This window comes from Hyperolius riggenbachi, chromosome 1, assembly GCF_040937935.1.
Source record: "Hyperolius riggenbachi isolate aHypRig1 chromosome 1, aHypRig1.pri, whole genome shotgun sequence".
In the NCBI taxonomy this organism is placed as follows: Eukaryota; Metazoa; Chordata; class Amphibia; order Anura; family Hyperoliidae; genus Hyperolius; species Hyperolius riggenbachi.
In genome coordinates this window covers 72,484,461-72,497,669 of record NC_090646.1, presented here as the reverse complement: position 1 = coordinate 72,497,669, position 13,209 = coordinate 72,484,461, and the positions used below count along the sequence as shown (strand labels likewise).

Sequence of the window (13,209 nt, the reverse complement as noted above, 5' to 3'; positions counted from 1 at the left end):
AATTCATGTAAATTTGGCTCCACCCATGACCACACCCACACTCTGGTCCATGAACACGCCCATTTCCCCGGTGCCCCCCCTCTTGGAAAATTTTCTGTGGACGCCCATGAGAACACACATTTTGTTGATTTGCCAAAATGAGACTGAGGGCCAACAGGAGAGAGAGCAGATCAATTCATATAATATGCAGATGAGTGCTATTTTAGTTGCTGCTGTAAAATGCAGAAGGAATACTCCTGCTCACTCTCCTCATTCCTCACTCCATGGGACGGAATAGGTTGGTTGATGGTGAGCAGTGAGCACATCTGTTTAGTGAACACAGTTAAACTGTCACCTGAAGCAATCACAAAAGACTTTATCAGGTAAAAATAATTTGCAAATATATGTAGCTTTAATTAACCAACTTTTTGATGCTGTTTGAAGTTCCCCTTTAACAACCGTCTAGCTAGTCATGTATTGAAGGTTTTTGTACAGATGTATATCACCGTGTAAGGAAATGCAGCCATCTGAACACAGTAGTAATCAGCAGCATCTTCTGCTTTTACTCCACTGATTACAAGTCTAAAATGTGTTCCTCTTCCTCCGCCACTGAACCTTCCTCTGCATCCAACTTGACGGTCTTCTGCATAGTAGCACACCAGCTGTGGAGGCTGCCCAGGCTTCACCTGGTACCAGTGAAAGCTGTAGCCAACGTCAGAGCTGGACTGGCAGTTCAGGGTGACTGTATCTTCAGGAGACACTAAGATAAAGTCTGGAGTCTGAGTCATCACGATCTCTCCACTGGAATCTTTATATTGAGGGAAAAACAGTACATTTCAAAACTTTAGCTACAGACAATTACCACAGAAAATGCATAGACCCAGCCTGTGGTACGTAAAGAGAGAGTGGCAGAGCACATCCAGGTAAATAAAAAAACAACTATCTTTATTCTACAAACCTGAGGAAGCACCACCATATAGGTGCGAAACATGTGTCGACCTCTGCACTTGTATGTACAATGTACCTCTCCTGGCAGATGCTGTGATGGATTGATGTCCTTTTGAACTTTTGGAAATAAAAGTCTTTTACCTGGATGTGCACTGCCGCTCTCTCTTGACATATTGACAAGCGGACTTTTGCCATCTGGTTGCACTCTGGTTTTTGATCTGGGTCCTGTGTGCTTTATTTTACACTATATACTAGATCTAACCTGTGGTATTTGGCAGTTAGTAATTTAGTTATTACACAATTCTCACCATAGACAGAGAAGAGGACTATCAGCAGTGAATATCCAGAAAAATGCATTGTCTATTTCAACAGTTCTGCGTATAGACTATGAGCTGATCTAGTGCAGTGTAAATATACGGTACAGTATATAGAGGGATTGAAACACAAATTAGTGCAAATGCAAATTACATTTTGCTAAGAAGAAGTGTAGTATCAGTTTCTGAAGAATGACGAGGAAGTGGGATTGCTAATAGACGAATAAGTTTATCTTTTGCATCCCTCCCTATGTGTTAAAACCCACACAGCTCACAGTGATCAGGGGGGCTAGGGTCAGGGTGAAAGGGCTAAAAGAGACCAAAAAACAATCTATTAAAAAGCAATTCTAAATGTAACAGAAAGTTAGAAAGATACTTTCTTAAAACAGAAAGTATTTGCGATAATTCAGCTTAACCAGTTTGAGACTGTATATCAATATTGCAAAGGACTTCAGTTCCTGCACAGGGATGTAGATATTCGTCTATTGAGGCAGATCGCTCACTCTTGCACTTGTTCTCGCCACTGCCCGTTACAGGGGAGATCAATGTATGGGAACGCAGTTCCATTCATTAATCTAAGTCCCCTTGTCAATGATTGCCAGCATTAATAAGACTGAAGTAGCACGTCCATGCATTACTTCCTGCTTGCGTACTGATAACAGGAAATAATGCGCAAGGACATCTTGTGGCCAAATTGTAAAACTACACATACATACATTTATTTTAATAAAAAGACCCACATATATATTTAAAATTAACCCCTTCTATTATATGTGCAATGGATGGAAAATTTGAAAACCAATACATTTTGTTATACAAAAAAAAAATTAACCCCTTACCTCCCACACTCTACCCTAGATTCCTAAATAAAGTATATGCATATAAAAAAAAGACAAATACAAAACATACATAAATAGTTACCTTAGGGACTGAACTTTTTAATATGCATTTCAAGAGAGTATTTTAATGTTATTTTTGTAATTATGGGCTTGTAATTAGTGATGGACGCAAAATTGAAAAAATGCACCTTTATTTCCAAATAGCATAGTGGCGCCATACAATGGCCTCAATTCACTAAGATCATGCTGGAGATAATAAGGCAAGAGAAAACTTACCTCCACACAGTGAGAGAGTTATCGTATCTCTACATTCCTTAAGTTACCTCCTCTGTAGTTAATTTACCTCTTCTGTAGTTAATTTACCTCCTCTGTAGTTAATTTACCTCCGCTGTAGTTAGTTTCACACGCAGTTAATAAACAGCCTGCCTTTAACTCTGGAGTTATTTTAAGGATTGAAGAGTTAACTTAAAGACAGAAGAGTTAACTTTAGGTTTGCCTGAGGTAAAATGTGCGTACGTACAAAAAGGGCGTCGGGAAAAAAGGGCGCGGCGTGTAAACGATAATATTGTTTTGTATTTAGTGTACAAATAATGTTTTACAAATCTATAAATCATTAAATAATGTGTATGAAATCGGCAATATTGAAAACGTTAATCTTCTGTGTTTCAAAAGTGAAACTTATGATTACGTTTGTTAAAAAAACGATAATATATGTTAAATCGTTATAATTGTATATTATTGTGATTAACCTTCATTTATCGTTTCTTCTTATAATAAAATCTGAAAATATTGTTTATAACGATGATATAAATATAACTACGTTCGTAATAAGTGCTGTAAAACATTAGTAAGTATTACTAAAATTTTACTAAAACTATACCTAACCCTACTCTCACACACAACCCTCCCTGTACCTATCCCTAACCCCTAGACCCCCCTGGTGGTGCCTAAACCTAAGACTCCCCTGCTGGTGCCTAAACCTAAGACCCCCCTGGTGGTGCCTAAACCTAAGACCCCACTGGTGGTGCATAAACCTAAGACTCCCCTGGTGGTGCCTAAACCTAAGACCCCCCTGGTGGTGTCTAAACCTAAGACCCCCCTGGTGGTGCCTAAACCTAAGACCCCCCTGGTGGTGCCTAAACCTAAGACCCTCCTGGTGGTGCCTAAACCTAAGACCCCCCTGGTGGTGCCTAAACCTAAGACTCCCCTGGTGGTGCCTAAACCTAAGACCCCCCTGGTGGTGCCTAAACCTAAGACCCCCCTGGTGGTGCCTAAACCTAAGACCCCCCCCTAGTGGTGCCTAAACCTAAGACCCCCCCCCTGGTGATGCCTAAACCTAAGACCCCCCTGGTGGTGCCTAACCCTAACCACCCCCCTTAGTAATCGCTTTATTATGTGGATAATAATGTTTTAGAAATAATGACTGTAAAAAATATATTGCAATTTAACCACTTCCCGACCGCCTAACGCACAGAGGCGGCCGGGAAGTGGACCCCGCAAGGACCGCCGTATAGACAAATGGCGGCGGTCCTTGTAGGGGCATGGGCTGAGCGATCGCGTCATCCGGGATGTTAACCCGACGATCGCCGCATACAAAGTGTATAATACACTTTGTAATGTTTACAAAGTGTATTATACAGGCTGCCTCCTGCCCTGGTGGTCCCAGTGTCCGAGGGACCACCAGGGCAGGCTGCAGCCACCCTAGTCTGCACCAAGCACACTGATTTCCCCCCCCCCTGCCCCAGATCGCCCACAGCACCCATCAGACCCCCCCCCCTGCCCACCCCCCAGAACCCTGTTTGCACCCAATCACCCCCCTAATCACCCATCAATCACTCCCTGTCACTATCTGTCAACGCTATTTTTTTTTATCCCCCCCCCTGCCCCCTGCTCCCTCCTGATCACCCCCCCACCCCTCAGATTCTCCCCAGACCCCCCCCCCCCATGTACTGTATGCATCTAGCCCCCCTGATCACCTGTCAATCACCTGTCAATCACCCGTCAATCACCCCCTGTCACTGCCACCCATCAATCAGCCCCTAACCTGCCCCTTGCGGGCAATCTGATCACCCCCCCACACCAATAGATCGCCCGCAGATCCGACGTCAGATCACCTCCCAAATCCATTGTTTACATCTATTCTCTCCTCTAAACACCCACTAATTACCCATCAATCACCCATCAATCACCCCCTATCACCACCTGTCACTTTTACCTATCAGATCAGACCCTAATCTGCCCCTTGCGGGCACCCAATCACCCGCCCACACGCTCAGATTGCCCTCTGACCCCCCCTTATCAATTCACCAGTGCATTAATTACATCTGTTCTTCCCTGTAATAACCCACTGATCACCTGTCAATCACCTGCCAATCACCTATCACCCATCAATCACCCCCTGTCACTGCCACCCATCAATTAGCCCCTAACCTGCCCCTTGCGGGCAATCTGATCACCCACCCACACCATTAGATCGCCCGCAAACCCGCCGTCAGATTACCTCCCAAATGTATTGTTTACATCTGTTATCTTCTCTAAGCACCCACTAATTACCCATCAATCACCCATCAATCACCCCCTATCACCACCTGTCACTGTTACCTATCAGATCAGACCCTAATCTGCCCCTTGCGGGCACCCAATCACCCGCCCACACGCTCGGATTGCCCTCAGACCCCCCCCCCCCCCCCCCCCTTATCAATTCGCCAGTGCATTAATTACATCTGTCCTTCCCTGTAGTGATGCTCAGATACCCCTTTTTATTATTCGAGTTTGGTCGAATTCGAATAGTAAATTATTCGAATTCAGTCGAATATTCGAGTCGAATATTTTTTACTATTCGATTCGACCTCGGACTTCGAGCTCACTATTCGAGTCGGTATTCGAGCTCATTATTCGAGCTGACTATTCGAATTGGCCTTAAATAGCTTCCAACACTTGTTTTGAGGGTGAATGATGCAAGAAACATCTTTTTTTCCAAGTAACAACAGCAAGTGATTATGTGGGGATGTTCCTTTAAAAAAGAAAAAAAAAAGGTGGAAAGAGAAGTTGTGTCCAGAATTTTGTTCAGTACTGTATATACTTCTTCTTCTTCTTCTTCTTCTTCTTCTTCTTCTTCTTTATCTTCTATATCTTCTTCTTCTTCTTCTATATCTTCTTCTTCTATATCTTCTTCTTCTATATCTTCTTCTATATCTTCTTCTTCTATGTTGTCTTCTTCTTCTTCTTCATCTTCTTCTTCATCTTCTTCTTCTTCTTCATCTTCTTCATCTTCTTCATCTTCTTCATCTTCATCTTCTTCTTCTTCATCTTCTTCATCATCTTCTTCATCTTCTTCTTCATCTTCTTCTTCATCTTCTTCTTCATCTTCTTCTTCATCTTCTTCTTCTTCTTCTTCTTCTCCTTCTTCTCCTTCTTCTCCTTCTTCTTCTTCTTCTTTTTCTATATCGTCTTCTTCTTCTTCACTTATTCCTCTTTTATATTTTTTTTTTTAAAGAAATGCAGCTATTTTTGAGCGTAACAAATAGCTGGTGGCGCACGCATGTTGGAAGCGCCATTGTATGTGCTCCCTGGCAGTGGAAACACACAGACAGCAGGAGGTAAATTCAGCAGCAGGAGGAGGAGGATGAGTGTGTGGCAGCAGGCAGTCAATGAGGCAGGCAGCGTGACATAATAGCCCTGGTACCTAGCGGTGATACCAGGGCTGTAAATAAACACAGCAGGCAGGAGGTCCCAGACAGCGGTCGTGCAGCCCACATCGTGTCCAATACACAACTGGGACAACACAGTTTTCAACCCGGGCACCTCTGAAAAATTAAACCTTTTTTTTAAAATTTTTTTTGGTTTTGTTTGTAAAACAAATTACACAGATATATAGCTATTGTTTGACGTAATAGCTGGTGGCAGAGTGGCAGCAGAATGTAATTCTTCTGTGTACCCTGGCAGTGGGAAACACAGACCGACAGCAGCAGCAGCAGGAGGAATGGAGGAGTAATGTGAGCAGCTATTGTTTGACGTAATAGCTGGTGGCAGAGTGGCAGCAGAATGTAATTCTGTGTACCCTGGCAGTGGGAAACACAGACAGACAGCAGCAGCAGGAGGAATGGAGGAGTAGTGTGAGTGTGGCAGCAGGCAGGCAGCGTGACATAATAGCCCTGGTACCTAGCGGTGATACCAGGGCTGTAAATAAACACAGCAGGCAGGAGGTCCCAGACAGCGGTCGTGCAGCCCACATCGTGTCCAATACACAACTGGGACAACACAGTTTTCAACCCGGGCACCTCTGAAAAATTAAACCTTTTTTTTTTTTTTTTTTTTTATGGTTTTGTAGTTTTGGTTTTACAACCAATTACACAGATATAGCTATTTTGTGACGTAATAGCTGGTGGCAGAGTGGCAGCAGAAGTCAAATCTGTGTACCCTGGCAGTGGGAAACACAGACAGCAGGAGGTAAATTCAGCAGCAGGAGGAGGAGGATGAGTGTGTGGCAGCAGGCAGTCAATGAGGCAGGCAGCGTGACATAATAGCCCTGGTACCTAGCGGTGATACCAGGGCTGTAAATAAACACAGCAGGCAGGAGGTCCCAGACAGCAGTCGTGCAGCCCACATCGTGTCCAATACACAACTGGGACAACACAGTTTTCAACCCGGGCACCTCTGAAAAATTAAACCTTTTTTTTTTATGTTTTTTTGGTTTTGTTTGTAAAACAAATTACACAGATATATAGCTATTGTTTGACGTAATAGCTGGTGGCAGAGTGGCAGCAGAATGTAATTCTTCTGTGTACCCTGGCAGTGGGAAACACAGACAGACAGCAGCATCAGCAGGAGGAATGGAGGAGTAGTGTGAGTGTGGCAGCAGGTAGGCAGCGTGACATAATAGCCCTGGTACCTAGCGGTGATACCAGGGCTGTAAATAAACACAGCAGGCAGGAGGTCCCAGACAGCGGTCGTGCAGCCCACATCGTGTCCAATACACAACTGGGACAACACAGTTTTCAACCCGGGCACCTCTGAAAAATTAAACCTTTTTTTTTTTAATGGTTTTGTAGTTTTGGTTTTACAACCAATTACACAGATATAGCTATTTTTTGACGTAATAGCTGGTGGCAGAGTGGCAGCAGAAGGTAAATCTGTGTACCCTGGCAGTGGGAAACACAGACAGACAGCAGCAGCAGCAGGAGGAATGGAGGAGTAATTATGTGAGCAGCTATTGTTTGACGTAATAGCTGGTGGCAGAGTGGCAGCAGAAGGTAATTCTGTGTACCTTGGCAGTGGGAAACACAGACAGACAGCAGCAGCAGGAGGAATGGAGGAGTAGTGTGAGTGTGGCAGCAGGCAGGCAGCGTGACATAATAGCCCTGGTACCTAGCGGTTATACCAGGGCTGTAAATAAACACAGCAGGCAGGAGGTCCCAGACAGCGGTCGTGCAGCCCACATCGTGTCCAATACACAACTGGGACAACACAGTTTTCAACCCGGGCACCTCTGAAAAATTAAACCTTTTTTTTTTTTTATGGTTTTGTAGTTTTGGTTTTACAACCAATTACACAGATATAGCTATTTTTTGACGTAATAGCTGGTGGCAAAGTGGCAGCAGAAGGTAATTCTGTGTACCCTGGCAGTGGGAAACACAGACAGACAGCAGAAGGGCAGTACACAGCAGCCCACTGTAGGTGTAAAATGTGTGGCGGCAGGTGACGTAATAGTCAAAGTGAACCAGGCTGGCTTAGTGAGCAGGAGCCAGGAGGTGGTAAAGGGTGGTAAGGCACATTAACGATGGTTCTAAGTTCCGGCAGCCAGTTCATGTCCCCCTCTCGCCGACAACAGGGGCCAGGAACTCGCCTTCCACCCACGCCTGGTTCATCTTGAGAAACGTCAGTCTGTCCACAGACTCGTGAGACAGACGTGAGCATTTCTCGGTGACCACGCCACCAGCTGCACTGAAGCAGCGCTCGGACAGCACGCTGGAAGGGGGGCAGGACAGCACTTCCAGGGCGTACTGCGCCAGCTCGCTCCAAATCTCCAGGCGCTTGACCCAATACTCCATGGGATCAACAGGGGAATCGCTGTCAAGCCCGCTGTAGGACCCCATGTAGTCAGCCACCATACGGGTCAGGCGCTGGCTGTGACCGGAGGAGGATGCTGCTGCATGCACCTCCTCTCTAGTCACTGCTGCCGGAGCCTCTACAGTCCTGTAGAGCTCGTTGCTGAGAGACAGCAGGTCTGTGGGGCGCTTGCTGCTGGATGCAGGCACCTGCTGCTGCCTCTGTGCTGGCTGGACAGTGGGGGTGGAAGGCTGGGGGAGGGCTTCCTCCAAGAGCTCAACAAGGGCCTGCTGCAAGCTCCTTATTTGTTGCGCTGGGTCTCCTCCTGCAGGCGTCAGGAACTGGCTCAACTTCCCCTTGAGGCGTGGGTCCAACATCATGCTGATCCAGATCTCCTCCCTCTGCTTCATCTGGATCACTCTGGGGTCCCTGCGCAGGCACGCCAGCATGTGCGCTGCCATTGGGAAGAGGCGGGCCACGTGTGCTGGCACATCAATGGCAGTGCTGCTGTCCTCATCCTCCTCCTCTGCCGCCTCATCCTCTCTCCACCCCCGCACCAACTCAGCTGCGCTGTGCTGATCCCCCTCATCAGCAGCAAGGTCAGGGTCCTCCACCAAGTCCTCCTCCTCCTCCCCCTCAGAGGTGGACTGTGCAGCTGCATGACGCTCCTGCTGGTCCAAGGCTGCCGCTCCCTGTTCCAGCAAAGCATCGAGGGCCCTGTTCAGCAGACAAACCAGGGGCACCCACTCGCAGACCATAGCAGGGTCCCTGCTCACCATGTTAGTGGCCTGCAGAAAGGGAGCCAGCACTAAGCACACCTGCTGCATGTGCCTCCAGTCATCATCGGGGACGATGGACGGGATGTTGCTGGTCTTGTCCCTTCTCTGAGCGGCGGAAACAGTGGCCAGGGCAAGGTACTGGTTGACAGCGTGCTTCTGTTCAACCAGACGCTCCAACATCGCCAGGGTGGAGTTCCAGCGAGTCGGAACGTCAAGGATCAGCCGATGGCGTGGCAGCTCCAGCTCCTTTTGCACGTCTTCCAGGCTCGCACAGGCTGCAGCCGAGCGCCGGAAGTGACGCACAACGTTCCTTGCCGTTTCCAGCAGTTCGCCCATCCCCTGGTAGGTGCGCAAGAACTTCTGCACCACCAGGTTCAGCACGTGGGCAAGACAGGGGATGTGGGTCAGGTTTCCCCTGTCTATTGCGGCAACCAGATTGGCCCCATTGTCGGCCACCACCTCTCCGACTCTGAGGCCTCTGGGGGTCAGCCAAATCCTCTCCTGCTCCTGGAGTTTGGCCAACACATGGGTTGCCGTCAGCTTGGTCTTCCCAAGGCTGACCAAGTGCAGCAGCGCTTGGCAGTGGCGGGCCTTCACGCTGCTGCTGAGGCGGGGGGTTTGGCCAGGTGTGCCGGAGGATGGCAGAGGATCGGAGGAACCTGCTGCAGTTCCCCTGACCCTGCGGGGTGGTACCACCCACTGTGTTGCTGCTGCTGCTGTGCCCGCTGCTGCTCTCCCATCCTCACCCCCTTCCACCAAGCTGACCCAGTGGACAGTGAAGGACAGGTAGCGGCCTGTCCCGAAGCGGCTGCTCCAGGAGTCCATGGTGACGTGGACCCTTTCACCAACCACGTGCTCCAGCCCTCGCTCCACATTGGCCATCACAAAGCGGTGCAGTGCAGGAATGGCCTTGCGGGCGAAGAAGTGTCTGCTGGGGAGCTGCCAGTCTGGGGCTGCACAAGCAAGCAGCGCACGCATGTCGCTCCCCTCCTGCACGAGCGTGTACGGCAGGAGTTGGGAGCACATGGCCCGTGCCAGCAAGCCGTTCAGCTGCCGCACGCGACAGCTGCTGGGAGGCAGAGCCCTAACCACCCCCTGGAAGGACTCGCTCAAAAGGCTCTGGCGTGGCCTTTTGCTGGCATGGGAATCAGCGGACACAGCAGAGGAGGCCACTGAGGACTGGCTGCCAGAACAGGCCTCAGTGTCGGTGGCAGGAGTTGCAGAGGGGGGAGGAGCAGTGCGTTTCCGCACTCCTGCTGGTGCTGCTGGAGGAGCAGGAGGGCGGGTGGCTGCTGTTGCTGCTGCTGCTGCTGCTGCTGAAGGCTGTGCAGTGATGAGCGTGGTGCCACTGCCAGCACCAGAAGCCTTCAGCCTCTGGAACTCCTCATGCTGGTGGAAATGTTTCGCAGCAAGGTGGTTGATGAGCGAGCTGGTGCTGAACTTTAAGGGGTCTGCACCTCTGCTCAACTTCCGCTGACAGTGGTTGCAAGTGGCGTACTTGCTGTACACTGTGGGCATGGTGAAAAATCGCCAGATTGGTGACAAAAACAACCCCCTACGGCATGGAACCGCTGCTGCCTGTCTCCCTGTGGTGGTTGGGGGGGGGGGGGGGGGGGCTTGGGTGCGGCTGGTGGTGGTACTGGCAGATGCTGCTGCTGCTGAGCCTGAGACACCAGCAGGCTGCGGGACCTGCCTACTGCTGCCAATGCTTGCAATGATGCGCCTCCTTGCAAGGCCCACAAGCGCATTCTCCTCCTCCTCCTCAGAGCTGCTGATGACGACATCCCCTGGAGCTGGTGGCACCCAGTCTCTGTCTGTCACCGTGTCATCATCATCCTCCCCCTCCTGAAACATGTCCTGCTGGGATGATGACCCCCCAAACTCCTCTCTGATGGTGCCTGGGGTAAAAAGACTGCTGAGTGACAGGTCGGCGACTGACGGTGAACTGGCCTCCTCCCCAGGCCCTGCTGGGCGGCTGCTGCGAACAGGGGTGGTGGTGGTGAGGGTGGAGGCCTCGGATGTAGAGCTGATGGCGGGCTGCTCATCCTCCGTCATCAGTTGCACCACAGTGTCTGCATCCTTTTCCTCAATGGGACGTTTCCGACCCGGCTGGAGGAAAATCGGAGCAGGTGCTACACGCTGCTGCTGCTGTGTCTCTGCAGCGTGAGTTGCAGATGCTCCTGCTGGGCGGCGCCCAAGGCGTCCACGGCCAGTGGCTATAGGAGGAATGTTAGCCACTGATGCTGCTGCTGCTGCGGAACTGTGCATGGTGGCGCGGCCGCGCCCGCGGCTTGCCACAATGCTGCTCCCTCTCCTCCTGATTCCCTTGCTGCCCTTCCCCTTGCCCAAACCGCGCTGGCTGCCACTTCCAGACATCTTCGATGTTTTGGGCGTAAACATAAAAGTTTTTTAAAAAGGGCGGGTGAAAAGTGGGGTACTTTAATGGAGTGGGTTGGTGGGTGAGGTGACTGAGTGAGTGTCTAGTACAGTAAGTAAGTAGTAACAGTCAGGAAGTACAACTAGCAGTTACAATAATCAGTAGTAATCACAAGGAAATGGAGTGTGTGTACACTACAGACAGTGAGTGCACGCACGCGCAAACACGCGCAGGAGCTAGCCTATGAACACTGACTGAGTGAGTGTCCCTAGTACAGTAAGTAAGTAGTAACAGTCAGGAAGTACAACTAGCAGTTACAATAATCAGTAGTAATCACAAGGAAATAGAGTGTGTGTACACTACAGACAGTGAGTGCACGCACGCGCAAACACGCGCAGGAGCTAGCCTATGAACAGAGACTGAGTGAGTGTCCCTAGTACAGTAAGTAAGTAGTAACAGTCAGGAAGTACAACTAGAAGTTACAATAATAAGTAGTAATCACAAGGAAATAGAGTGTGTGTACACTACAAACAGTGAGTGCACGCACACGCAAACACGCGCAGGAGCTAGCCTAAGAACACTGACTGAGTGAGTGTCCCTAGTACAGTAAGTAAGTAGTAACAGTCAGGAAGTACAACTAGCAGTTACAATAATCAGTAGTAATCACAAGGAAATAGAGTGTGTGTACACTACAGACAGTGAGTGCACGCACGCGCAAACACGCGCAGGAGCTAGCCTATGAACAGAGACTGAGTGAGTGTCCCTAGTACAGTAAGTAAGTAGTAACAGTCAGGAAGTACAACTAGAAGTTACAATAATAAGTAGTAATCACAAGGAAATAGAGTGTGTGTACACTACAGACAGTGAGTGCACGCATGCACAAACACGCGCAGGAGCTAGCCTATGAACAGAGACTGAGTGAGTGTCCCTAATACAGTAAGTAAGTAGTAACAGTCAGGAAGTACAACTAGAAGTTACAATAATAAGTAGTAATCACAAGGAAATAGAGTGTGTGTACACTACAGACAGTGAGTGCACGCACGCGCAAACACGCGCAGGAGCTAGCCTATGAACACTGACTGAGTGAGTGTCCCTAGTACAGTAAGTAAGTAGTAACAGTCAGGAAGTACAACTACAAGTTACAATAATAAGTAGTAATCACAAGGAAATAGAGTGTGTGTACACTACAGACAGTGAGTGCATGCATGCGCAAACACGCGCAGGAGCTAGCCTATGAACACTGACTGAGTGAGTGTCCCTAGTACAGTAAGTAAGTAGTAACAGTCAGGAAGTACAACTAGCAGTTACAATAATCAGTAGTAATCACAAGGAAATAGAGTGTGTGTACACTACAGACAGTGAGTGCACGCACGCGCAAACACGCGCAGGAGCTAGCCTATGAACAGAGACTGAGTGAGTGTCCCTAGTACAGTAAGTAAGTAGTAACAGTCAGGAAGTACAACTAGAAGTTACAATAATAAGTAGTAATCACAAGGAAATAGAGTGTGTGTACACTACAGACAGTGAGTGCACGCACGCGCAAACACGCGCAGGAGCTAGCCTATGAACAGTGACTGAGTGAGTGTCCCTAGTACAGTAAGTAAGTAGTAACAGTCAGCAAGTACAACTAGCAGTTACAATAATCAGTAGTAATCACAAGGAAATAGAGTGTGTGTACACTACAGACAGTGAGTGCACGCATGCGCAAACACGCGCAGGAGCTAGCCTATGAACAGTGACTGAGTGTCCCTAGTACAGTAAGTAAGTAGTAACAGTCAGGAAGTACAACTAGCAGTTACAATCAGTAGTAATCAGAAGGAAATAGAGTGTGTGTACACAGACAGTGAGTGCACGCACACGCAGGAGCTAGCCTATGAACAGTGACAGTGAGTGTCCTAGTACAGTTACAGTATATAACTACAATA

At 48.6% G+C, this 13,209-nt stretch overlaps 1 protein-coding gene across 3 annotated transcripts in view; it reads left to right on the top strand.

The window, feature by feature from the left end:
* Nucleotides 1-321: 321 nt before the first annotated feature.
* Nucleotides 322-13,209, top strand: part of LOC137545445 (indolethylamine N-methyltransferase-like) — a 52,672-nt gene continuing 39,784 nt past the window's right edge. For all 3 annotated transcript variants that reach the window (XR_011026040.1, XR_011026037.1, XR_011026036.1), the window contains exon 1: nt 322-362. The gene's annotated coding sequence lies outside the window, so the exon portion shown is untranslated. The remainder of the gene's footprint in view (nt 363-13,209) is intronic.